The following is a 17386-nucleotide window of genomic DNA, read 5'->3' on the forward strand; positions in this document are numbered from 1 at the left end:
ACATCCCTGTGGAGAAGACCTGAGGAGAATGGCAGACATGGCAAAACTAGGACAAGAGTTCAATTAAATCTAAGTGGTAACCGTTAATGATTTGTAGCACTCATGGGTGTAAAGTAATCCTTTCCCATTCCTAGAGGAACAGCATGAGCCCATCCCTTAATGATACGACAGGAGGTAAAAGAGGAAGAAAATAAAATGTAGTTCTTACTGATTTGAGCTCCAGAAGTTGATTAGAGAGCTAAACCTCTCTGACTGTTCTTTCAGCGGTACCCATCTTTACTGAAGAGGTTTAAGCCTTGGAATTGGGATGTAGGTAGTAAAGTGGGTGACAAAGACTGATAAGCACACCCTGCTTTCGATGCAAACTGGGAAAGGGCCTCATAAATCACAGAAAGGCAAGCCGAGGGCATATAATCAAGGTGAGACTCTAGGGAGAAGGGCTAGGAACGGAAAAGCTGTCCCTATAAGGTTTTCCAGATCAGAGAGAATGGAAGAAAGGACAACTAAACGGATGGCAAGGGCTTAACCAGTGAGGTGCAAGACGAGAGCTGACAAGCCCAAGGAACTGTTGGAGCAGATTCCAAGAGCTACTAAAAATGGGGTGCAAAGCAGGGTAGAGATTAGTCAGATTTTTCCCCCACCCCAAGCCATTGTTTCAATATGTTTTTCATGGGGAGAATCTTACAGTGTACCTACTTTATCTCCTATTATTTCTGAAAAGGGTAAGGCCCACCACTGTCCCATCTCTCTGCTGCCTTTTTTGCATTTCCCACCTGCCTCAGTGAACATTCCTGCAGTGTTTGGCTGGCAGGGAGATTGTGGTGTCAAAGTGTCCGTATATCCTCTTCTAAACTCATTCTTTTTAGAGGGGGGACAAGCACAGAAACAAATTTTCAGCAAAGGCACAGTGCACCAGGAAGGAATTAGTGACCGGTTCAGAAGACCAGTGTAGGTAGCATTAGCCATTACTGTAATCACGCCTTAGCTTTCCTGGCAGGAGAATCGCGTCTCCTGAGATGTCCACCTACGTGATAGACTTTTACAGTGCAGTCTCTGGTAGATGTTGTGAGATATTTCAAGTATTCGCATAGTAGAGCTAGGAAATTGCCATCAATGGTATAAGAGGCCACTCTGCCTCCCTCGACTAATGCTGTAAACAGTGGAGCGGCTAGGTGAGCACAGACATGTTAAGATGCAGTGGGCATGACTGTGGGAAACAGGGACGGAGAATGGCACAACACAACAAGGGAGATTGCAGGTTGGCCATCCAAAAGGAAACACAGTGCGCGATAAGAAAGGTAGAGTGATAGGAAAGGGAAGCGATAAACCCAATAGGAAAGAGGGGCGGGCCTTGAAACAGACAGTGATAAGGGAAGAATCCACAAGGAACAATCAAAGGGAAAAATAGGCCAATTATTAACGCCTCCTAAACAGCTAGAAAATGATAGGCGAGGCTTATCTTAATGGGAGCGTCAATCTAAAGAGATTGTCATTGAGAAGACAGCTGCATTTGTTTTGCTAGCACCATAGTCGTACTGTGGTTGCTGCTGGGAGTGAAATTAAAGGTGAAAGAGCATATAAGGTGTGCCTCCATGCTTTTCCATACATTTTAAAATCAGTATTGCTGTGTGAGAACAACAACATGATTGCAGCTAAGTCCGGAATGGTGTATGGGAAATTTGGTAAGCATAAATATAGAAGTTACAAGAAGTGATCAAGTTTCCTAATGGCTATTTCTTGCTGGAGAGTCTCCATCTTTTGTATTACCTAAAGGTGACTGACTGGATCCAGAAATTTTTAATTGCAGAAATGAGTGCGTCGCGCCAGACCATGTAGTAACAGAGGGCTCATACGTAGCTTGCTGTGACAATGTAGCTCGGCTGTTCATTTGAATATGTAACCCTGCTCTGACGTTGTTCCAATCTTTTCTGTCTGATAGGACCCAACATATCTTACTACACTCTTTCCAATCCAACACCTTTCCATCTACTTGTGGGTATCTCAGGGCTCCTCGCTCAGCCTCACACTCGATAATATCTATATTGCTACTCTTTTTGCCTTAATCATACTTTGGCTTCTGCATGATGTCATATGCAGACGAAGCTCTTATAGTAGTTTCTATCTCAGAAAATGTCAGTTCACTCAAGTGATTTTCGGTATGTATGTCGTCAGTGGCAGCTAGTATATGCAACACCAGCCTTAACCTCAACTCAGATAAAATGGAGATCCTCCTCTTCTGCTCACTCCATTCTATCCAGTTCCCCAACTGGTCGCCAGGTAAACCGAGCAGCACATCCTGCACACTAATTATTGGCATGCTTTTCAAGGGCATGTTGTAATGTGCTCCACAAATATCTTGGTTAACTACGACATGTTTCGTGGTACTAAGGGCCTTATGTACTTTTATTTGATACATTTATTCTGATGGTATTATACAATGTGTCAAATGAAAGTATATGTTTAGTATAAGAGGAATATTCCTTCCGTTTCTTTCTGCTGCCTTCATTCTAATTGCGTTCTGTAGTGTGACCAGAGAATGTAGGTTTGGTAGAGGAAAGAATCAATATTGTGATCACTGGGTATAAGGTTCAGCTGTCCTTGACAAATAACAGGACGAATGAGTAGTCTTATTGTGATTAACCTTGCGTAATAAAGCACAACCTTCTCTTTGCAGGGAGGGACGTCCTAGGACGAGAAAGGCTTGGCCACCATTTGAAGAAGTGAACATTGTAACAAGTGGATTGTAGCCCATTTCTCTTTGCCATTACATGGAACGTAGAGGGCGGGGTTAGGATGAAGGCCAAGAGATGGAAGGTTAAGTTACATAGTTGCGCATAGGTGATACATCCCTGATTAGTGTCTAGCTCTGTCCTTAGCATTTCTACAGCACCTAAACCAAAAAAGTATCCTGGGACGGAACAGGCTTATTGGTCGATTCTCAACCCCAGGTAGCCCGGGTGATTTTTTACTCAGTCACACTCGCCAGCAAATAGTGGCACCTGCTGTTCTTATAACGTTTAGACACAGTAGAAATACAGTATGTAGGCCTATATAAAAAAACAAGTTATCACTTAAAATTATCATACATGCCTTGTGATATAGACCTATCTTGCCTAATCTGCAGGACACAGGTTTCAGTTTTAAAAAGGCAGATTCATGGTTTAATGCGTTTGTGGCCAACATATGAGAAACCAACATGCCTCTGGAAAAACTGCCCGGAATATAATGACACTAAGGGCAGCAAGATTTTTACCTTGCAGTACATTTACGATGCATTTATTACCACACACGTATTTACCACGTATAGGCCTTTACCCACGCATGCCTTTACCATGCATTCAAGGTAAGTATGGGGGCTTGGAAGGGTCTCCTCCCGAAAAGATTAAAAAATATATATGTATATAAACATATTTATTTAAATTTACCTTACTAATACTTACCTTACCTAGACTAATAATGAATAGTAATGGCATGCAAGGTAAAAACATATGCGTGCTAAAAAAACAACCCTTGCGAGACAAGAGTAATAATGAAGAAGCTAGCATTTGCATATTTCAATTCATCACACGATGATCTGTGTAAAACTCCCTTTTCTTACATATCTTAGCCTAAAATTCAGAAGCAAACCAAGGGGCAAACCAGCCTTCCTCATGTGCCTGAGCTGACAAAGACCTACTTGGGACACACAAATTAAGTGAGGTAAGTGTTTACTGTTGTGCTCATAGGAATTAACTTTTAAAGGTCTCATTTCACCTACAGCGTTTCTTCTCTGAGTAACATGAATCTCATTGAAGGGTTAAAAATTGATGGGGTCCCTACCTTACAAATTCTGAGGGTGTGGAGTGAAATGGAGGAGAGACTATGGAAAAAGTTGAAGACCAATTTTTGCAATAAATTTACTAAATCTAGCGAGGAACAGAAAACCATGCTCCACAGAGTCAAGCCAGTAGAAGATTATGGCCCTCATTATAACATTGGCGGTAAAAACCGCCTACCGCCGCTGTGACAGCCGCCAAAATACTGTTGCTGCGGCCTCCACCCGTCTGCCAAATTATGACCGTAGCCAGAATTCTGCCAGAAGGATGGCGGAATTCTGGCTGCGGCAATGGCGGTAAGGTGGTGCTACTGCCAGCAGCATCGCCACGCCAGTAGACCGCTGCAGACCGTATCAAGACACATGATACGGCCTGGCAGTGTTCTGCTGGCGGATGCTGCTGCTGGCAGCAGCGCCCCTTCCCGTTTCCTGCCAGAGGACCCCCTGAAATCAGGTAAGTTGGATGCTCCGACAGGGGAGGAGGGTGTTGTGTGTGTAGGGGTGTGTGTGTATGTTTGTGTGCGCATGGACGTGAGTGTGCATGTATGAATGTGTGAGTGCATGTATGTTGTGTTGTGTGAATGCGTGTGTGCATGTATGTATGCAAGTGTGTGGATGTGTGTGTGAATGGATGTATGCATGCGTGGATGAATGTGGGTATGAGTGTAAATGCATGTGTTCGATGGTGCGTGTATGTCGTGGGGGGTCTGGAGAGGGAGGAGAGGTGAACCTGGGGAGTGGTAGGGGGTGGGGAAGACGCCTATCAGTGACAGGGAAGGAATTCCCTGTCACTGATAGTGCCTACTGCCATAGTTTTTGTGGCAGTAAGGAAGCCACGAAAAACAATGGCGGTATGCAGGATCATAATCCCGCGGACGGGCTAGTGACGGTCGCCTGGCTGGAAGTCTCCAGCCCGGCGGCTGTTACCGCCTTGATGGACGGAGTGGTACATTGGTGGTTTGGTTTGAGCCTGCTTCCCAGCTTTTTAAAATGTCCTACCCCGTCCTTTCTGTTGTTTTTGTTCCTTCCAGTTTCCGGGCCCAAGAATAATGCCTTTGGGGCCCCTCTATCCCTGTTTATCCTACTACAGTGTGCATATCCAGATATGCAAGGTGAGAATGACCTGTGCACTGGATCTTCTTGTGCCAGTTGATGGCAGTGCAGCAGTATCACCTAGAGGGTGTGGGATAACTACAAAAGTCCTTATATCAATGACAAGTTTACCTGGTTTTCAGTTTACATGCTGAGAAGCTCTACAGCCAGGAAGTGTCACACTGGGAGAACCCAGCATGGGAAGGGAGGACGTTTAAAGTGCTCCTGAGGGAGCTGCCTTCATAATGAGGACATGCATCAGGGACTTTATTCTACAAGCTGGACAAGGACTGTAGGCCAGATTGAGCCAGTGGTGAATGATCCTCTGGAGAAGCCTTTTCATGTACTCACTTTCTACCACGCTCTGGAAGATCCAGATTGGCCCTGGTCCCCTTGGGCAATGCAGTGGGCAGACCGGTAGCAGGACCATTAAATGGCCAATATTACTAGTCCTCCAGCCCTCTTGGTGGGGTAAAAGGGACTTGGGCACCACTCTACCCTAGTCCAGTCCAGATGACTGGCAGTCTGCAAGGCTAGTTGTTACAAATCCACAGACAATCCATGCAGTTAGGGTTGAGAGGGATGAACTAGCTGGTTATGGTGGCACAACTTGCTTGGGGGAATTCAGCCTTAAGCAGTGCCCAGATAGAGGAGTGTTAGTTGCTTCCGATGGATGAGAATCGCCTACGCCAAGAGTAACCTCATTGTACAGGTGAGAAGCCAGTAGAACCTAAAGCAAATGAGGGTTATGCTTGTCTATTGTCATGGCTGGGAATCGCCTAGGGCCAAGGTGGACTTCATCCCCCAGAAAGGTATTTCCTGTAACTTGCCAATGAACGCCCAACATGTCCCGTCATTACTAATTCAGTAAAGCCAGGGGTTGTCCAAATTAACTGAGCCATTAATTGTGTGATGTCCATTCCTTTTTTTGCCACAGCACTTTGGGAGCACTCTACTGGTGCACAGTCCTTTCCGATGGCCTGGAGGAAGGAACAAAAGAAGGAGCATGAGCTACAATGCGTTCATATGAATCTGTCTATGGGCACCAAGAATCTTGCCTATTGTCACCATAGGCTGCACCATGCCTGCATATGGAAGTAGGCTTTAACCATGTGACCGTCAATACCACTCAGGGGCTTGTGGTGGTAAAATGATGGTGGTGGAGTAAGTAATGTAGAAGTTCACAGTTATATGGCAAAGGAAGTATACTTAATTCAACATAGACCCCCTTTCATTTTCAGATACAGAGATAGGAGGAATGATTAGATTTCTCTTCTTTCTGCTAAGTGTGGGACGTAATGTTAAAGTTGCCAATCCTTGGGGTTCCTGCTGCCCATCATTGGATATAACCTGTGGGAGGAGCAAATACATCAAAGTTAATCCAGAAGAATGGTGTATCTTAAGTATAGTGTATGTGTTTACAAGCAGCCATCTTAGGTAGATTGCACTGATACCAGTGAAATTATGCCTCTATATTTACACTGCATGAAGGTGCAAAAACAACATTAACACCAAGTGTCCAGCATTAAACAGTATGAAAAAAGTTACTTACTTGTAACTACCGTTCTCCAGTATTGGTATTTTTCATAGATTCACATGCTTGAGTCATTCCCTGTCGTCGAAGTGGGAGTCCCACGGTACCTTCTAAAGCAGTACAGTAAAGCACACCTAGCTTATAATGGTTGAAAGACATTCATTGGATTAGCTTCTCCACATCATTTATGAAAAACCAAACTCCAGCCAGTCAGGCGACAGCACCCTCTAGAACACTCTTCACAGAGGCATCTACCCTCAGATCTTTAAGCACTAGTGGGAACTAAATAATTATATAATAAGGGGAACATGTATGGGGAGGAGTGTGGATCGCATGCAAATTTATGAAAGATACCAATACTGGAGAACAATAGATACAGGTAAGCAACTTATTTTCTTCTCCAGTATTAAATCTTTCATAGATTTACATGCTTGAATTAGAATGGATAGCAGTTGGAGTATTTATAAGATCATCATAAAAAGAACACCATAGCAGACGGTGGGTATAAACATGAACAGTGCTCACATTATTGAAATAAATGGCGTAACACTGCTTGTTTCACAGCCACATCACTGCATTGCGTTGTGACGGTTCCAAGCAATAATGTTGCTGCTCTGCATATACTTTCAAGAGTCAACCCAGCAAATATAGCGGTTGAGGTAGACACTGATTTAGTAGTGTATGCATTGACCTTGTTTGTCCGGTCTTGGAATGGCAGAATTGGATAGCAGCTGAGATCCACAAAGTTATGCTTGCCTTCGAAACTGCACCACCTCTGTGATGGTTCCCATATGCTATTAACAGTTGGTCTGTCTTTCCGAACTGCTTGGTGCAATGCAAATAAAATCACACGTATCTCTTTACATCCACTATATGCAGCGATCTCTCTGCTTCTTTCTGTGGATTCGGAAAGAAAATCTTTAGTACAATAGATTCATTAAGACAAACATTCATAGGGACTTTGGTAATGACCCTGGGAATTGTTCTAAGAATCACAGTATCATCCTTAAACTGTAAGAAAGTTTATTTAATTGTGAAGGCTTGCATTTCACTAACTCTTCTGGCTGATGGAAGAGCCAACAACAGTCCCACTTTCCACGTTAGAAATGTGACCTCCACCCTGTGCATAGATTCAAGTGGACTCTTCATTAGTTGTGAAAGTACTGTTTTAAGTTGCTAAGCCAGAGGAAGAGACCTTATGGAGGGAAAACTCTTAAAAGACCTTTAAGGAACTGTTTAATGATTCTATTAGACCATAAGCATGGTGACCCAATCTGTACCTGGAGATTGCTGCTAGAGGCACTTTAATACACGCATGAACGAAACCTGATTTTTGCCAATGATAAAAGATGGGATAAACTCTGCTCTGGTGATGCTGCGATAGAGTGAATATTCGTTTTCTGGCATCATAAACAAAAATGCTTCCACTTTAGTTTATATGCTACATTATTGTGTTAGCTCTGGCTCTTGCAAGAAAGTCTTTGCATTCTTGAGGGATGTTTATACTTGCAAACTTGTGTTATTCAGGAGCCAGGCAGATAAGTGCATGGAAGTTGGGATCCGATGAAGTACTTAGTTGTGGTTCATTGTCCATAGTGCTGTAGAGGTTTTAGCTGAATGCGATTTGTCTCTGAGTAGTAACAGTGTTGTGAACCATTGCTGTCTGGGCCATCTTGAAGCAACCAAAATAATTTGACATAGCTCTGTCTTAATTTTGGTGAGGAGCCTGGGTATTAAAGGGATTGAGGGAAAAGCGTATGCAAAGCTCCCTGACTATCTGATTGAAAATGCATTCCCCCTCAACCCTTTTTGACATGGCTGTGTCTTCGTTTTGCTGAGGAGCCGGGGTCTTAAAGGGATTGACGTAAAAGCGTATGCAAAGCTCCCTGACCATCTAATTGAAAACGCATTGCCCCACGACCCTTTTGGAGAGTGCCAGCTTACACAAAATTGGCATTTCTGGTTCCCTTGTTTCACAGAGAAATCCAGTGTTGGTTTGCCCCATTGTTGGACGATCTTGTTCAAAGTGGACTGATTGAGCTCCCGTTCGTGGCATTGTTTTTGGTTCTACTCAGTGTGTCTGCCAAAGTGTCATGCGTACCTGTTTCATGTTCCTTTTGCAATGTTATTTGATGTGTTAACACCCATTTCCATATTCTTTGAGTGTCTTTGAATAGGGCCAGAGATCTTGTGCCCCCTTGTTTGTTCACACAGTGCATACTAGTGGTGTTGTCTGTGCGTATTAACACTGATGAGCCTATTATCCTTGGCATGAATGCTTGGAGACTTAATTAAATTGCTTTGAGCTTTAACAAATTTATATTCATCTTCTACTGACTCGGAGACCATTTCCCACTTATTTGTATGTCTTGTAAATGGACAACCCAACCCTCCAGGGAGGCAACTGTGGTAATAATGTAGTCGGGTATCTGGTTGTAAGAAAAGTAGTTCTGATAAAAGATTGTCTGCTTCTGTCCACCAGGGTAGAGCTTTTGTCAGGCTTACAGTGATCATGATGAGATTGTCGAATGATCTTTCTATTTGAATCCATTGCTTGTCCAATTCTTTCTGTAGAGGCCTCATTCTCAGACTGATAAAAGGTATTAGTGAGATGTCAAAGGACATCATCCTTAGAAGGAATTGAAAAGGCGTACTGAAACAGACTTTCTTTTCAATGGGATGTGTGCTAATGTTAATGACCTTTTCTGCCTTTGGTGTGATAAGAATGTTTTGTTTTGGATTGTATCTAGAATTGCTCCTAGGAACATTATCCTTGTTGATGGATGTAGCAAGGACTTCTAATGATATGTGGCTAAAACCAAGTTTTCGAACAATGTCAGACAAGCCGTTGTAGGCTTCGACGCTTGATGGACAGTTGGTGCTTTTATCAGTTAATCGTCGAGGTACGGCAATGGCTGGAAACTTTGTTGTCTTAGGTGGGCTGCTGCTGAAGCTAGACATTTTGTAAAGATGCATTTTGTAAAGATTTGAGCCCAAATGGCAGGCCTTTGAATTGATAGTGAATGCCAGCTGCCCTGAATTTGAGGAATTTGAAATGTTTCAGATGGATGAGAATATGAAAGTAAGCATCCTGTATATCTAAAGTTTTCATGTAATCTCCATGATTGAGGAGATGCAGGATGTCTTGAAGGCTTACCGTGTGAAAGGACTGTTTCTTCTAGTATTTGTTTGACTTCCTGAGATCCAAAATGAGTCGTCATTACTCTAATTTCTTATTTATGAAGAAAAAACAGGAGTAAAAACGCATTCCTTTTTTAGAACGGGGTACTTTCCCTATAGCTCCTTTCGGTAGCATGGTGAACAATTCTTTTCAAAGTGGATGAGGTGAGTGCACTCCCTTTGGGGGAGTGTTTGGCTGTGTTTGTATGAATTCTAAAGTACAACATTATGTGATCAGATCTAACACCTATATATCCGATGTTATTTGTCTCCATCGATGATAAAAGTTGGACATTTTTGCTCCAACAGGTTGGTGATCTGTAAGGAGTACAACAGGCACTCCTGCAGTGTCACTTCTTTCTGCCAGTGTCTCTTTCCTGTGATGTTTGTTTTCTTCTAGGTGCTTGCTTCATGTAAGCTGCTGGTGGTGGTGATCAATATGGCTGTTGTTGGTAAGAAGGCCTGTATTGCTGCTGAAAGGGCTGATAGTGTTAATACTTTTTCTAGCCCCTTCTATATGAAAACAAACCTCTTCCACATGCTCCTCGAAAAGGTATTTATTATTTGCAAGGTGCCCAAGAATTTTGTGGTATCTGTGTCAGCACACATTGGCCCTCATTCTGACCCTGGCGGTCTTTGACCGCCAGGGCGGAGGACCGCGGGAGCACCGCCGACAAGCCGGCGGTGCTCCAATGGGGATTCCGACCGCGGCGGTAAAGCCGCGGTCGGACCGGCACCACTGGCGGGGTCCCGCCAGTGTACCGCGGCCCCATTGAATCCTCCGCGGCGGCGCAGCTTGCTGCACCGCCGCGGGGATTCCGACCCCCCCTACCGCCATCCAGATCCCGGCGGTCGGACCGCCGAGATCCGGATGGCGGTAGGGGGGGTCGCGGGGCCCCTGGGGGCCCCTGCAGTGCCCATGCCACTGGCATGGGCATTGCAGGGGCCCCCGTAAGAGGGCCCCTAAATGTATTTCACTGTCTGCTGCGCAGACAGTGAAATACGCGACGGGTGCAACTGCACCCGTCGCACAGCTTCCACTCCGCCGGCTCGATTCCGAGCCGGCTTCATCGTGGAAGCCTCTTTCCCGCTGGGCTGGCTGGCGGTCTGAAGGAGACCGCCCGCCAGCCCAGCGGGAAAGTCAGAATTACCGCCGCGGTCTTTCGACCGCGGAACGGTAACCTGACGGCGGGACTTTGGCGGGCGGCCTCCGCCGCCCGCCAAGGTCAGAATGAGGGCCATTGTCTGCAAAGTACCGTCAATATGTTTTCCAAACAATGCCTCTCTGTCATATGACATATCTAAAATTTTGCTCTGTACTTGAGGTCTGAATGATATTTGTTTTAGCACCGCAGCTCCTGTCTGAATCATGTTGATGCTATATCCGTAGCCCAATCTTTGATCTCTGAAGAGGATCTCTCTCCCTTCTGCAGAATTTTCTGTGCTTCCTCTTTTTTATCTTCAAGCAAAAGATCTATATAAATGCGGCAACTTCTGACTACAATTGTCTGTCGTACCTGGCCATTTTTGCTTGTGAATTGGCCGCTCGAACCGTCCTCACTGACATTGTAGAAAAACTTTTGCCGGTATTAGCCAGGCGTCTACCTTCCGTGTCAGGCAGGGCTGATATGGCATTGAAGGATTTTTGCGGGGTTGATGTGGGCATTGAAGGATATTCGGACTAAGCTGCCTGAGTCACTTCCGAATCTGGCTTTGTGTGTCGAACCAGACATGCAGGCAAGTTCTCTGGTGCCTTGTATTCTTTGTCAGTCTTTGGCAGGACAGCGACTGTGGCTGTATTTTTCATGATTTTTATGCCTTCCTCCCAAATGTAATCCACAATTGAAAATGCTCTTATAGATTTCTAGGTAGGCTCTTTAAAGTCATACAAAAAGCAAATCTGATTGTTTAATCTTCAGAGGTAGTAATCCACTATTGGGATCACCATAATAGGTTTCTTGGTAGGATCTTTAAAGTCTTTCAAGAAGCAATCAGATTGTTTAATCAGAGGTAAATGAAATCTTTTTGCGGCTCTCTACATGAGTGTTGGAAGCTGGCTCTGTATATACTGTATCAAAATGAGATATAGGCCCTCATTACAACCCTGGCCGCCGTGCTGACGGACGCCAACATACCGTGCCAGCGGCGGTATTCCGCTATGGGTATTACGACCCACACTGAGAATTCTGCCACAATACAGACACCCACACAAGTCCGCCAGCCCAAAGGTCCGTGATAAATTGGCGATATCCAAACCCACACTGTTACGCAACAGGAATATGCCCAGAGTATCATGACCCACGAATCACCGCAGCGGTCTTTCAATCGCGGTAAACCATTGGCGTACACACCGCTGCGCTCAAAATACACCCACATTTACAAAACACCACCACATTGGACAATTCAAACTACACACACCTGACACACATACACACACCGCACCCACACCACTATAAAACACACCCACAACCCTTTCAACGAAAAAAAAGATTGCCAACACAGAGAGACACAAGCCAGGAGCAACCACTCAATCAGAGGCACAGCACACCATCACCCATACACCATCCACACACATCACAGGATACACCCCAACACATCACCCCACACATCCTCACACATACACTCACACCACAACCATGGCACCCCAAAGACACCCCAGGTTTTCAGAGGAGGGGCTAAGGGTCATGGTGGAGGAAATCATCAGGGTAGAGCCACAGCTATTCGGATCATAGGTGCAGCAGTGGTCCATTGCTAGGAAGATGGAGCTATGGCAGAGAATCGTGGACAGGGTCAACGCCGTGGGACAGCACCCAAGAACCAGGGATGACATCAGGAAGAGGTGGAACGAGCTACGGGGGAAGGTGCTTTCCATGGTTGCAAGACACCAGGTAGCCATACAGAGGACTGGCGGTGGTCCCCCACCTTCTCCCCCAAAACTAACAACATGGGAGGAGCAAGTCCTGGCGGTCATGCACCCTGAGGGCCTAGCAGGAGAACTGGACTCTGGTAAGTCAAATCTTTACTACTTCACCCCCAACTTGCATGTCATCACAAACTCCTACCTCTACCGTCACACCAATCACTCCAACACCTCACATATACCCCACCACCACAACCCACCCATCCCAATACCAAGCCCCGCATGCAACACCAAAGCATGGACCCCCAACACAGACCTGCATTGACACCTATTACCACAGCATACCCAGTAAAGAGACTCACCCAGCCCACAAAATCACCACTCACACAAGGCCAAGCTGACAGGGAAATCACAACCATACAGGGAAACACACCCATGCACAAGATGGCACACACAAATACATGAACACTGCATTTGCATCCCCACAGGACCACTACTCAACGTCCCCGGAGAGGACGTGCCAGATACATCCAGCCCCCCATGAAGATGCCCACAGTGACGACAGCAGCTCTGCACGTCTGGATCAGGATGACCAACCTGGCCCATCCGGGACCTCTGGACAGTCGGTTCCCCTGCTACAGTCTCAACCCACCACAGAGCCCCCCTCTGGAAACACGAGCACAGCACCTACCCAGCGGGCCCATCCCTCTGTCCCCAGGACACGTCAATCAGCAGTGTGTCCACCACTACAGGGACCCCAGGCAACCCCACAAACACAGTATGATCAGAGACCTGGGGTCAGTGGCAGTGGGCACACGGTTCAGGGAACAGAGGCACAGGACAACAGGGAATCTGGGAGGACTGCTGTGCGACAGGGGGAGGACAGGCCCAGGGAACCCACTCTCCACGAGGCACTCTCCAACATCCTGGGAGCATACCACCATTCCCAGGAGACCATGGGCCAGATACTGGCCAAGCTGCAGGAGACCCAGCGGCTGCAGGAGGGACAGTATCTGGGGATCAGGGATGACCTAACAAACATCTACACCATCCTGGTCACCATTGCAGGGGTGCTGGCTGACATGGCCAAGACCATGAGGGAGGCAGTGGCAAAACAACGAGCGCCTGACACTAGCCACACTGATGAACCGCCTTCCACCTCCGCCAGCGCCAGCGCTAGTGAACAGGAGGCCCCCACACAGGAACAACAGGCCACCAGCACCCCACCACCTGGAGAAGGAGAACCACCCCGCAAACGATCCCTGCAATCCAGGCAAAAGCGAGAGAACATTGCCAAGACCCCCACCAGGAAATAAGACTCTCCTGATTGTCACCCTTCTGTCCCACTCTGCCACCCTGTCCACCTGGAACTGCAATTACTCCCCTTCCTATGCCCCATTGGACAATGCACCTGTGATACCAAGAGACTGGACTCTACCCGGGACTTTCCTCCACCATCAGCTCAGCCCATTGCACATCCCCCTCTACTTATGAGCACCTAAATAAACACCCTTGGAACATATACTAATCTGGAGTCTGTCAAATGATTCACAAATGTATTAGTACAACTTTATCAAAGCATTGCAACTCAAATGTACAGTGAAATATACTTTGGAATGACCTTTGGTGGGCAGCAGTACACATAGCAGGAGCCAGAGTGGGGCACATAGATCTGAAAATAAAGATGCCAAAGGGTACAGTCAGTGGCCATAGACATAGGGTAAGAGGCTGCCTTGTACAATGTCCAACAGATAACTGAAATGTAAAGTGAACGTACAGTGTCTTACCTGTGTGTCACTGGAAGTACTGCTGAAATATATTGCTTCTGTTGTCAACATCTTCTTCCTGACTCCTCTTCCTCACTGTCCACAGGCTCCACCGCTGCCACAAGACCATCTCCAGGCACATCTTCCTGCAGAAAAGGCACCTGGCGTCTCAAGGTCAGGTTGTGCAACATGCAACGATGATTTGGCACACCTTCTTGGGTGAGTAGTACAGGGAGCCACCTGTCAGATGGAGGCACCGGAGCCTGGCCTTCAGGAGACTGAAGGTCCTTTCAGTAATCCTTCTTGTACGCCCATATGCCTCATTGTAACATTCCTTTGCCCTTGTCCAGGCATTCCTCACTGGGGGCAGTAGCCATGAGCGGTTGGGGTAACCAGAGTCACCTCCAAGTATCGAGTTAGACACACGCTAACCCTTAGGGACAACCCCATACCCAGACACCTACTCATAGTGTGTGGGGACCTTAGGCTCACCTATTAGCCACACCTGGTGCCTCCGGAGTTGGCCCATCACATATGGGATGCTGCTATTCCTCAAGATAAAGGCGTCATGCACAGAGCCAGGATATTTGGCATTCACATGGGAGATGGTCCAACAAACACACCAACTGCACATTCATAGAGTGATAGCTTTTTCTATTCCTGAAAACGTGTTCATTTCACCGGGGGGGGTACAAAAGCACACATGTGTACCATCATTGGCACCAATGATATTGGGGATATGACCCACAGCATAAAAGTCAGCTTTCACTGTAGCCAAATCCTCCACCTGGGGGAACACGATGTAGCTGCGCATGTGTTTCAGCAGGGCAGACAACACTCTGGTCAACTCTTTGGAGACCATTGGCCGAGACATCCCTGATGCGATGGGCACTGTTGTTTGGAAGGAACCACTTGCCAGGAAATGGAGCACTGACAGGACCTGCACTGGAGGGGGGATACCTGTGGGCTGGCGGATAGCTGACATCAGGTCTGGCTCCAATTGGGCACACAGTTCTTGGATTGTGGCACGATAAGGTCTGTATTTAATGCTAATGTGTCTGTCCTCCATTGTTGCAAGGTCCACTAGGGGTCTGTACACCGGAGGATGCCGCCATCTCATATTCAGCGTCAGCGGTTGAAGCCTGTGGAAGAGAACGGTGAGCAGAGGGTCATATTCCCACATCTATTGCACTAATGTTGATTTCTTTACTTTTATAGAAACAAAATGTGAATCTGACAATCAGTTGCTGTGCCAGTGTCTGCTGTGACGCAGTTAGGTGCCATGCCCTGTGCCCCCCTGAAATGGCGGATGCCTTACCTGTGAGGAGGGACAAGTGGAAATTAGGTAATTGCGCTGGCGTAGTGCGCTGTCGCAGTAGGCGGTCGATGACCGCCGCGCAACTTCAAATTGGTTATCATTGGGCCCTGTGGGTTCCAGAAGGCAATGGCGATCTACGCCGGCAGTGACGGTAAGCACCGCCGCGGACGTCACCGCCATTTTCTATCTATCCACTCACTTGCTACCTGACCTTCAACAGGAGAGGACCTACACTGCAAGTGCTGCTGTGACCTGTGTCTGGAACCGACTATGGCTCATATGTCTAGGGAAAGGGCCCCTGCCTTCACTGCGGAGGAGTTGGAGAAACTGGTGGATGGGGTCTTACCCCAGTACACATTACTTTACGGCCCTCCAGACAATCAGGTGAGTACACTGTGAGCATGATGTGTGGGCATGAATGTATGGAGCGCTGTGTATGTAAGCAACATGTAGGGGGGTAGAGGCGTCTTGGCCAGAGTGCAGCATGTAAGGTGGTCAATGTATGTGCATCAGGGTATGGGAGGGATCTGGTGGGCCATGAGTCTGATGGTTGACGAATTCCCTTTTCTGCTGTCTTTTCCCTGCAGGTCAGTGCCCACCAGAAAAAGAGTATTTGGTGGGCCATCGCCAAGGAGCTGCGGGCCCTGGGGGTCTTTGACAGGCGGAGCACCCACTGCCGCAAGAGATGGGAGGACCTGCGCCGCTTGGCCAAGAAGACGGCGGAGGCCCAGCTGCGGCTGGCCTCCCAACGAGGAAGAGGTGCCCGTCGCACCATGACCCCCCTGATGTTCCGCATCCTGGCGGTGGCCCATCTAGAGTTGGATTGGCGCTTGAAGGCATCACAGCAGCCACAAGGGGGTGAGTACAGAATCTGACTCCTGACTTTGCGCACGTTAAGAGTTACCTGGGTGGGGGATGTGTGCTATGGGTGCCTCTAGACCAGGGCAAAGATAGCAGGGTAGGTCCCATATTGGGCAGGCTCTGAAGCACTCCTACCCCAATAGTGATAGTTGGCACCTACTACTGGGCAGGGTCCTGTGGGTTTCTGGTGCGCAGCTGATGGTGTTAGGCATTGTACCCCATGGGCTGGTGCCTATCTTAGTAACTGGTTGGGCATGGCCTAGTGCATAGGGCTGCTCCCTGTGTGTTGTGTACGCCAACAGTATTGACCAAGTGTATCCTCTGTCTCTCCCCCACTTTTTGCTTTGTCACCCTGTCCTTATGTGCATTACCATCATCTGGCAGAGGAGCAGAGGCACCAGCGACGGAGGGAGCTGCATCCCACAGGGGCCTGGAGGCCGAATCCACTGAGGGTGAGGGCGCCAGTGGGACGGAGGGCGAGGGGAGCACCACGACGGGGACAGGAGGGGAGACCACAGACAGCGACTCCTCCTCTGATGGAAGCTCCCTGGCGGTGGGGGACACCTCTGTGCCCACCCCAACAACAGGTACAGCCACCACCCCTACCAGAACTGCCCTCCCAGCAGCCCCTCAGCGTGTTTCCTGTGCCCGCTCACCCAGGTGGGTGGCCATCTCCTTCGCCCGAGGAACCTCAGGCCCTGCCCCAGTCACCCCTGCTGCCCTCAGTGAGTAGGCCATTGACCTCCTCAGGTCCCTCACTATTGGGCAGTCTACCATTTTGAATGCCATCCAGGGTGTCGGAAGGCAGTTGCAACAAACCAATGCATTCCTGGAAGGCATTCATTCTGGTCAGGCGGCCCTTCAGCGAGCTTTTCAGACTCTGGCCTCAGCACTGATGGCAGCCATTGTCCCTGTCTCTAGCCTCCCCCCTCCAACTTCCTCCACCCAGACCCAATCCCCT

The 17386-nt window shown here is 47.6% G+C and overlaps 1 protein-coding gene across 1 annotated transcript in view; it reads right to left on the bottom strand.

Moving 5' to 3' along the window:
* Positions 1-3153: 3153 nt before the first annotated feature.
* The window catches only part of LOC138268300 (cadherin-1-like), a 76741-nt gene continuing 62508 nt past the window's right edge, over positions 3154-17386 (bottom strand). Inside the window, exon 4 of the mRNA XM_069217813.1 lies at positions 3154-6256. The gene's annotated coding sequence lies outside the window, so the exon portion shown is untranslated. The remainder of the gene's footprint in view (positions 6257-17386) is intronic.

This window comes from Pleurodeles waltl, chromosome 12, assembly GCF_031143425.1.
Source record: "Pleurodeles waltl isolate 20211129_DDA chromosome 12, aPleWal1.hap1.20221129, whole genome shotgun sequence".
Classification (NCBI taxonomy): domain Eukaryota; kingdom Metazoa; phylum Chordata; class Amphibia; order Caudata; family Salamandridae; genus Pleurodeles; species Pleurodeles waltl.